We start from the raw sequence: 11,758 nt of genomic DNA on the forward strand, positions 1-11,758 counted from the left end.
AGTATACACCGTTACACTACAATAATTGTTTGTATAATATATAAATCGTACGCTGTTGCCATGGAACGAACAAACTATAATATTATATAATGTTCTGTATACATTAAAAACACAAGAGATGCCCAGTACAAGGTGGTTAGGCCGTTCTGTACGTCACGCAGAACCGGAAAACTATCGCAAGCTTAGATTCAGTTCAGACGCAATCGAACACAGGACTCATCGGTAGTGCGCACTTGATGGTTCACTGGAACTACTGTGAAAGGATGACACAGTCTTGTTCGGTGGAAGACATAAGCACCAAAATGAGATAAGAAAAAAAAAGTTATATCGTACGAAAGCGCCAAAATCCTAGATACCTGTGTGCCACGGTTAATAGATGTTAAATAACAGATATTTAATTTAAAACTACCTATATATTATATTTCAACAATTTATTATTGACCGTTTTTTTATAAGATCGAAAAAATCAACCGATTTATTACAATTATATTTTATTAATTTCTATTTTATTTATTGACAATTTTTTATGAGATCGAAATTTTTAAGTAACTACTTAAATAAAATATTCATTTTGGCGCAAGTATATGTCATTTTTGTACCTTTGGCGCTTATATGTCATATAGCCGTCTTGTTGACCAAAGATTTGCGGTCGCTTTACTATTATGCGACAGAATTTAATACCTAACGATAGTGGACACGTATAGTCAGGGTGTCCGTTTCTTTCGTCACGGGATTGCTACAAGTATTTTAGTCAGTTGTGGACGGTAAACGAGCCATACGGTATTTATTGTGCTTAAAATAAATCTTAAATATAAATAATATTAGAAGAAGATCACAAGAAAAATTGATTTAAAACGATGAATGCAATCATTACACTTCTGTCGACTGTACTATCGGACGATTCATTCATCATCCTCCCCGCACAAAGTTGTGTTTAAATATAATTATACGACATACGCGTATCGTCTTGCGAGTTCATATACCCTTTAATTGTATTATTGTGTTGTTACCTCTACGAAAGGGTAACATTAATTCGTTGGAAAACAATGTAATGTACGGTGACGAGGTGCCGATGCACTGGATAAATATTAAATAATACGATAATAACAATAATGACATACTCGGGGGCCCGCTTTGTCCTTGATCGATTGTCCGTCTTTTGTAATAACAATAATAAAGGGAAATTCGTGTTTGCGTTGGATAAACAAAGAACGCGCACGCGGCCATTACATGATTACCTTAAACACACAAACCAAACGATACGGTCCACAGGTTATGTATTATAAAATATGTCCTTTGTGGAACTTCCATGAAAAAAGCGACTTCCCGCTAATATAGAAGGAGTTATACGTAGTAAAAATAAAAAAGATGAGTGTACTTTAACTGCAACAATAAACGATTGGATAGCCAAAATATTATTTTTCGCGTTCGAGTAGTAAGTTATAGTCTCCGAATTTCGATATAAGAAAATATTAATAAGTTTCGATTACAATAAATGGAGGTTTGTTATAAATTCGATTATTATTTCGTAATACATTAAGTGTAAATTAAAATGTCACTTTGTATACTTTAAAAGAACTCAATCATCGGAAATTCGAGTATGCCTTGGCCGTCTACGAACTCTTGTTATTTCAAAGGGTTAGTCCGTTAAATAAATAAAATAGCATAATACATTAAAGAATTATAATATTGTAGTTTTTTTTTGTTTCCATTTCTACTTAGGTACCTATACTAATTGAATATTACAATAATGTACAGACTATGTTTTTTTTGGAAACAAACTTCTATATTTGGATAGGTAGTGTATTTCAATGTTATTATACGCATGCAAAAATGGGTCTAACATAGACAATAATATTAAATTACGGAAAATTGAATACACCGATAATTATTTGAAAACAAATAATAATATAATAATTTTTTCGACATTTTTGGTTTTTACTAATAAAATAATTTTTTTAACATAATATCATCTTTGTATACCATGCACCTAAATGCACTTGCCATGTACCTAAGTGTTTGTATTAGTTATATTGATATATTTTATTACAATATTAAAACTTTGTACTATGTATTTACTCACACTTATAAACCTATATATAAATTAAACTTATCAGTAAAATAAATATAGGTGGTACTCTATTGTACTGGAAAATAGTAAGGTTATTTTTTCAAAAAGTCGAAAATCTATAAAGAATATTATGTGCTGAGAAAGTCTTAGATAACACGTCATATTATTGAGTAGCATTAACGAAAGATTAAAAAGCATTATTTGTATATAACTCAATTATAAATGTATACAGATTCATAACTTTCAACTTTTGAGTCTTAAACTTGAGAGCTTACAAATAATATTATTACCAAGCATAAAAAATGAATTGTCAATAATAATTTTTTGTAATTTCGTTATTTTATTATTCATAATGAATAACTCGATTGAGAAGCAAAACAAAAAAAAAAATTGAATAAATTTACAGTTATTAGATTTACTCAACCACGACATGTTGCAGGAAGCGCGCGCTTATTGTTATTTAATACGATTGGAGCGTGCAAGACTGAACATAACAAACTTAATTTCCACCGCAATAGGTACAACAAAATAGACGCGTTAAACAAATTACTTAAAAAAACGTCAATTGTTCCTTTTGTTTCTTTCCACACTCTACGCGTGTGATTCCAAAACAAAAAAAAAACTAATAGCACACCCTCTTCCTTAATTCTGGTGCACTGCATGCAGATACACAGGTGGTCGCATTATTCAATAACGCCTTCAACCGAAACATTCAACCTTTCGATACGTTATTGAAAGGCAATTACTCAAGTATTGTAAATTTACTTTTTAGTAAAAAATTTCGACAAACAAATTTCTAGGACATATTGGGCACTGAATATTATATATTGTTATATAGTATCCCCTCGCTATATTTTCTTCATAATCTTATACGTATTTACAAAACCTAATTTCAACATATCGAATAACTATCCTGACCGCATAAAATGTCGTACGATATTAATGCTAAATATTTGTTCGTCCTTCTTGAGTACATTGGGTGTTAGATGACAATGTAAACTTTCCGAAAGAAAAAACGGTTTTACTTATTTTTATAATGTCGAAATCTCATCAAAGTAATCCATTAAACAGTTAAAAAAAAAAATACGGACGTACTGAAAAGCGATATTTTTTGACGCGATACGCATATTAGGTATTAGTATACAAGGTTTATATGGGTATTAGCATTGATACTAGTATTCAAATAATCAATGGTATTACCTAAATATTATAGTAGCTGTACGAGAGACGTATACAATATATATATATATATATATATACGTCTACAATATACCTACGTATGAATGAAAAGTATATATAATATGATGTGATGACATGATGCAATGACCAGTAATGATGATAAAATAAACCGTGTAGACATATAACTAAATTATATTGTTATAATGTAATAATTCTCCGCCACAGTAATGACAATTATTTATTGCGTCCAACGTTATTTCGTATATATAGGTAGGTACCGATTGTAACTAATAACTGTATATAATATAATGAATTGTATAATATATAGTACAATACATTATAGTTAATACTTATTGCTTCGCCGTTGCATTAGAAAACCGACTTTTGTTTAACCGCAAACACAATGGAGATTATTTCTGCTGTCCGACCAGCAGTGAGGGTAGTAACCGAGACTGTTCAATATAGACTCAATATATTATACACGCTCACACACACACACACACACACACACACACACACACACACACACACACGTGGTAAATACATCGTATCACGCGTTATTGTCGTGTGCGAATGCATTTACAAGTTGTACACATATTATAGTTAAGCCGCCGTCGGGTTTTCACCCTCTTCAAACAGACACGCGCGCGCACTCGTTTCCGATCGGTTAGTTAAAAAGATCCCGAGATTACGCACCCGAAATCACAGCGAGTGTTTGCGGGTCGGACCGGCTCGCATTTAGCGTATATTAGTCGGTTAGCATGTTATATTTTATTCGGCATCGTGTACGGTGTAACATTGTATTATACAGATTACTTATATTTTAACCTAACCTTAGTACAGTTTATTACAATCGCGGCCGTATATTGGCACGGGCTTATAACTGCGGGACGAAAACACGATTTCGACGACCTCACAACATACTCGATACTCGTCGGAAATTCGGGTGGGGGGGAGGGAACATTTTTCTCATCTCGTGTAGGTGTATCGAGTTGTAATTGATTTGATTTTCCTCGTAACGTACCTATATATTATGTGATGATAAATAATAATATTATATAGTTATCACCGCCGCGTAATCCGGGATGGAGTGGTGCGTAAATGGTGCTGGAAAAGGACGCTCGCGTATATCCATATTATATATATTACATAAACGGGGAACTGCGGGGAAGCATATAGCAGTGAATCGACGGGGCGAAGGGGTTGAAGAAGACACATACAATTATTGTATATACGATACCTATACATCCATATACGAATGTGTGTGTGTTCCTATATATAATACGCGAATATTATATATTATATGTTATATATGTGTGTGTGTGTGTGTGTGTGTGTAAAGCCGACGAGGGACCCTTTCAATGATGTATATAGTAATAATAATGATAATAATAATATAATGCAATAATACGCGAGCGATGAGCGTCTCGCCGCTATGTACGCGGTGGCGGCGCGAATATATAGCCTTTTGTGTAATTGACTTGCCAAAACAATCAATTTAATCCCCAGCTCCACCGCCCCCGCCATAATAATTGTGTGCGAGCGGCGCGTATTTGCCACCGCCCTTTCGGCGCGCTGCAAAGGCCATTAATGCATTAATTGCTAACGACTGTGCGCATAGGTTTTTCATCGGATATTTACACGGACCTTTATACAACAACCTTTAATAATGTACGCGCCCGGCCGACCGGCGTGCACACACAATATACGTTTAACGCGCGCGCTTTTGAATACCTATACGGCAGTAACATAATGTCGTACCTGTAGTAACGGAACAACCTGAAATACATCTATATATTGAAGCTCAGACAGTAAACCATAATAATACATGAAAGTATATTAAACGCCGATAGTCCAAAGCGACGATAACACCTGCGGGTCGCCGCCGGCTTAGTGTCCAAATAGTTATAACAGTTTCGCGTTTACCGCTCAGTGCCGACACGTGTATAATACATAGGTACCTATTATTATGCTATCATAGCATTTGACTGCAAACTCCCCCCTGCATGTGGTTTCGACGCGTCGTTCGTATTTAGAGGACCTGACCTATTCGTATATGACATAATATATACCTTTAATCGTTATGACATTATAATATGTAATATAGTGTAAATACAATAATTATGCAACATGACATTATATACATATTGTAATCATGCTGCATGGGGTTTTACACGCGTGTGAATGTAAAATATAGGTACCTACTGAATTGTTATAGGATTTTAATTTTTAACGATTCGGCCGCGTCTCTTCAGAAAAAAAAACACCTGTGGCTAATGGATTTTATGACATTATTGCATTTCAAAACGGTTTCAATATAATATGCAATGAGGTATTCACCCCACGCGAAAACGCGGTTGGGACGCGCGGTAAACTTTGAATGACCACAATATTGTTATAAAAATGTTTTTTTCAAAAACACATGCATTGACTCGGGAAATTAGTGCGATTGCCCCGCGCGTACATACAAACGGCCATCCTCTCTCCCGGATTCACACCGCGAGTTTTCCAAACAGCCGTCTTGAATTATTATTACCGTCGATTCCCATAAAAGTTTAAGTGCACATAAAAATACTTGTGTTTACCCGCGCAAATTAGCAATAAATGTCGTTTTTTTTTCGCTCGCCCGAGACTCTTTAAATCACACGCGTACACTAAATCACCGCGTGAACATTTCGTACAACACAATAATAATATCATATAATATATATATACGCATAATGGAGTTGACATTTAAATAAAACAACGATTAAAACTTTTGGTCAATCGACGTTTTGGGAATCACGCGGTGCGCGGTTAGAATGTAATCAACTATCCTTTTAAATATACTATTGTGCATTGCGAATAAGGAGCTTTTTGCAATTCCCGTCGCCCCCTTTTATTTTTTTTTCTCTCGTTTTCGTCCTTTGCGACGGTTTTCTCTCTTACGGGACGCCACAATTAAAACGAACATCTGTGTCACATGCCCAGTCCCTCGGGACGTTGCCGCCGTTTCCCCAAATACGTCACGGGGATTTAACAGTATGCGTGCCGTTCTGCATATATATATATATATATATATACGTGTACACGCCGAGTAATACTGTGTCCGTCGTCCGAGTTGATTGTTTTCAACGCACATGTACAAAATATATAATTACATTGATATTATCTCTCTGATTTCAGGTGCCTATATTATATATTAATATCGTCGACTAAAGCATATGCTCACTATGGGTTACACACAGCTCGTATAATACCGCGACAAAAAACTACTCGTTATACCTCTCGACGTCCTGCTCGTCGTCGTGTGCGGTTATTATGATTGATTTGTATCGGAAAAAACGTACTGAAAAGTGGAAACCAACTGAATAGAAAAAAAAAAAACACCCTTTTGGAATATTATCGTTTTTTTTTTTAATATTATTGTTTTATTATCAGGTTATTCGTGCGGGGGCCACGACGGCGATTCGTGTGGATCCCCGGACACGCCGAAAGAAAACGACAAATGTCGCATCGGCTGCGATCTGACCGGATTACCGTGAAAAAAAAATATATACGTTACGCCGGTCGCGCGTGTTTTCCTTTCGGGCGCTGTATATTTATTTTTCTCGAGAATAATATACGATTAACACCCTTAAATCTGTACTGGCAAGTGGAAATAATAAATAATATTGCTGTGAGTGTATACGCTGTGGTGCGGTAGGTGTGTTTATAACGATCCGAAATTGGTAATTTGGTCCCCCGGGTACCGTTCTCGGGTCCCGTTTATTTATCGCATTATAATACAACGGCCACTGCTCGTTATCAACCTAGGAGGGGCTCGACACGATATTTATGTCCAATAGATACATTTACAACGGTGTCAAATCAAGACCATAACAATATGCGATGCGATATCAAATAATAATAATAATAATAATTTTATTTCCTCGTCACTCAGCTCTCGCTGCTGCGGCTATTGGTACATATTGGTATCCGCGGTTTATATTCATCGGCGGTCGTCAACCGGTACAGTCATCACCGTATACCTGGATATTATTATGATATTATTACTGTACATAGTGTACTGCTAGGTGGTATAAGCGTATATTTAGTACATTTTCAAAATATAATAAGCCGTTTTAATAATTTGAAAAGTACTTATAATATGATCCCGGCGCTTAATACGGGGCGGCCGGTTTTCGTTCGAAATCAATTCTGTCAAAGTCAAACTTTTATCGAATCGATAAATTTAGTTTTGGTTGTTTAGTCGTCTTGGGGGAATATAAAGTACACGCGCATAGGGGTTATTGATGGGATAATGCGTTTTTTGGCGAACTGCGATCACGTATTATATACATTTGATCACAGGAGCGTTACCGGTTTTCAATTTAGGCGGAAAATGATTACGGAAACGCCGAAAAGTTTTACTTTGATAAAAAAAATAAGTATTTCAGTATAAGTATGAGATGTCACCCACCACCTCACCGCACGGTTAAAGGTTTGTGATTGCGAAAACTCAATATAACATAGTACGTATTATAATATATTATACTATTACACATCGACTATTTAAATTGCATACACAACTCACGTGTATTTAGAATAAACTACTCGATTTACGAAATTACTTATTTATATTTTTATACCATATAGTTTTGCGAATAAATCTACCGTCGCGTATTTATAGCACCATTATACTATATACTCGAGTGAATAACATCATTGTCGTTTTTTTTTTTTTTCGTAACGACACACAAACAATAAAGACATATACCAATGATTTTTTTCCGGTCTGTTGCGAGCAAAGACGAATTGTTGATCTAAATTGTACGACAAACCGAAATCTATATAGTATAAATAGTAATTATTACTGTATATAGGGACGTTTTAAACCGATCACATAATATAGACTACTATATGTACTAACCTACGCTTACGTGATTACACGTCGATCGCACCCTGCGAGTGTGCGTGATGATGGGTATACCTCTACATAAACACGCGGTTATTATAGGTACGGAACAATATTATTGTCGTGATATATTATTTTGTCATCGCCCATCAGTGCAGCATAATATCATGTTCTATGCGGTATAATGATATATAATATGTAACGTTCACATAAATAATGAATGCCACTCCCGTTGGCGAAAACTCAACAAAATTAAAAACAACATCAACCTATGGAAAAATCCCGAACTCAATAGAAAAGAAGAAACCGTAATCAACCGACTTCAATTAGGACACACACACACACACACCCAACGCACAGCCACTTGATGAGTAATGACGAACCTCTGCATTATGCGACAGCGACACTTGCAGCAGCGTCCTCCTAACGGTCAATCGTCGAATGCTAAAAATACATGCGACCAGCACCGCTATCAATTCCACATCTGACAATCGCTTGGACCAAACCCACAGGACACAAACAACTTAATTGTATTCTTAAAATAATCAGAACTGTGTAATTTAATTAGAAAATAATAATAATAACAATGTAATTAACGCCTAACCTAACACAAAACCATTGTACTAATGACCTAGATGTATTTAATTATCAATAAAAAAATAAAATATATATTTATATATAATATGACGGAGGACAAAGTGTGGGGACCCCGCATCATCATCATCATCGTCCGCTGGCGTACGGTCGTACCTATACCGCTATCAAATCGAAATTATTATTATTTATGACGATCAAAGTGCAGGGCCCGTTGTTCGCATTGTATATAATATATATATATATATATACGTATAAATGTATCTACACAACACATAGGTCTGAGGAGGTACCTCTACACGTGAATATTGTATGCGATCGGTCGGTGCGATGTCCTCGCACGCGGTGTGCAGTATCTACCTACACGATATCATCAGCGTCATATTATAATGAATGCGCAACCCTTGCGGTAAAAACACACCCTTAATCCCCGAGGACGCGACGTAAAATAATCCTCGGCCGCCTGCGCCCGTAATCGCGGGGCCCAGTCGAGAGGAGACGTTCCGATTTTTGTTCGTATTAAATAATAGTATGTAAGGTAGTAAACGACGTAATAATATTATAATATCATATATTATACAACGATGACGATAATAATATGATACGGCACTACGACGTCGATGTATAAAATTATATTGAATAGTGTGCAGTAATAATAATACAATAATAATGATATATTATTATGTGCGCGGCGGCGGCGGTGGCGCGAGCGGTTACAATGAAATCAGCAACTTTTATTACACCGCGCACCGGTATTAAATTAAATCGGTTTATTCTATTCGCGCGCAAAGTCGATTTGTTGGCGTTTTTTGGTTAGGTTGTTTTTTGGAGTGTTTTTTCTTCTCTCGGGTGCGTTGTTGGTTTTTTTAACGAAAATTGTGAAATTCAATTTCACGGTCCGGTGGATGTGGATTCAATTTTTTCTTCGAGTTAAATGAAAATTCCCTTCTCCCGGCCCCGTGGACCCCGTGAAAGGGGTGATCGTTTGTTAATAAAAACGTTAAAGCTAAATTGGTGTTTCCATGACTACAGCTAGATTATCTGGTTCGCTCATTGACTAAAGAACTTAAGTCCCCCCGCGTACCCTTTACGCCTGAGCCCCGAATACCTCATGTAGAAACATTCAGACTGTTTTCCCTCTCCCCGCTCCGTCTTTTATTTTTTTTTTTAATTTTATTTTTTTGTAATTACTACCCACTTTTTTCGAACCCTCGATTCGAGCGCATAAGAAATTGTATGTATAGTCGCCCGGTGGACGAATGACAGAAACAGTGGTAGTGACGGAGACAACTATATCGTGGTGCAAAGAGAGGAGGTGGAGGTGGTGGTAAGAGAAACCACGACGACAGGTATTTTGAGTGAATTCGAACCGCAAATGATTAAAACAATACCGAAGGCCAGCTTGGACTGTGACTAACCGAAGCGAAAACCGAAAATCCACTTGACAAATATATTTATTATATTAATTCTTCTCAACCAGCGTACCTAAACAGAATAGATTTTTCAAAACACGATTAATTATGTTCGACAATATAATATAAATAGGTACCTTCATAATATCATATAAGATAGCACCTATTAAAGTTTATCTATAAAATATTACATTCGTGTAAAATTACAACGTAAAACTAATAAAAGTTTTTTTTTACGATTGATTCTATGGTATATTGTTGTCTGTAGTAATAGTACCTTTAGTGATAATCATTTGGCGAGGACGTTTAAAATGTCTACGAAATATATCGCACCAGTAGATTGTAGATATATATATCAATTATATTATAAAGTAGTTTCAATTATTGTTTATTAAAATATGAAAGTCTGTACTTTATTGTAAGTGAGAAATTCCTGTACAGTAAGTAGGTTCGATATGTTATCCATAGTATTTAACTATCAGTGCCTTTCACTGGTTTTTGCGTTTTTAGTATAATACTATAATATGCATAGATAATGAACACATTATCGCAACTAGAGGTATTCTGCTGAGGGGACTTGTGCACCCCCCAATTTAAAATGTGCACCCCCAAAAAATAAAAGACTTTTTCCATTATATTTCGAATATTTTGAAGTAAAAATTATCAATAAATACAAAAATGTTGTACATGTACCTATATATTGTATATTGAGGAATAAAATATATAGGTACTTTGCTATTATGTTCCCAGCTATAACATAATATTATGAAATAATCTTTAGCTTATTTAATGTTTTGTACAGAACCGCAGGTCACAGACACGTAGTTATTACTTATTTTTGTAGCAATAGTCATAATATTATTACATTATAATTTATGAGTTGACGAAATAACTTTTAACACAGGATAACGACATTTTCTCTTTAACTTTGGCAGGATGAAAGACTATTTGAAGCGACCGCGTTGAAATTTTCTCCTGCTTGTTTATAATTTGTCATTGAAATGTATTAATTATTGAATATACTATTATATTTGTTTTTAACATATTTTACATATCTACGCGTCTAACAAATGGCGCCGCACTGATGTTTAGAAAAAAATAATTTTTTTATGTGATGTTGTCACGAAGGGAGCAATCCGAACATTTCTCCAACCCTTGAGGTTTCCTAAACTTGCGATTAAACCACCTGTAATCTGTACCACGCTAAAAGTATATTTCTTTAATCTCTACCACGGTCTTATGTCAGGTGTACAGGGTTTTTTTATCTTATTATTATTTGTGTCATCTCTATTACTTCAATGTATTCGATGAATAGGATATTATGACTCAATGACTGCGGTGTCGTGTAAGTTTCCACACCACTGATATGCTTGTTAAACGACATTATATCACATCGTGTATGTTATTTAAAAGCATGAGGTATTACTCGTGGCGCGTTTTTTTTATTGTGGTGTCCCCTGTAATGCACATCGCAAGCGAGAACACGCGAACGCCATCGACTACAATAATATTGTTATTTACATAGATCGGTATAGCGAAAACTCCACTTCTCTCGTGCAACATTGTTTGTTGTTTATACATCAACAAAACATAATATTTTATTATAAATAAATAAATACCGAATTA

The sequence above is a fragment of the Metopolophium dirhodum genome, chromosome 5 (genome assembly GCF_019925205.1).
Source record: "Metopolophium dirhodum isolate CAU chromosome 5, ASM1992520v1, whole genome shotgun sequence".
NCBI classification, from domain to species: domain Eukaryota; kingdom Metazoa; phylum Arthropoda; class Insecta; order Hemiptera; family Aphididae; genus Metopolophium; species Metopolophium dirhodum.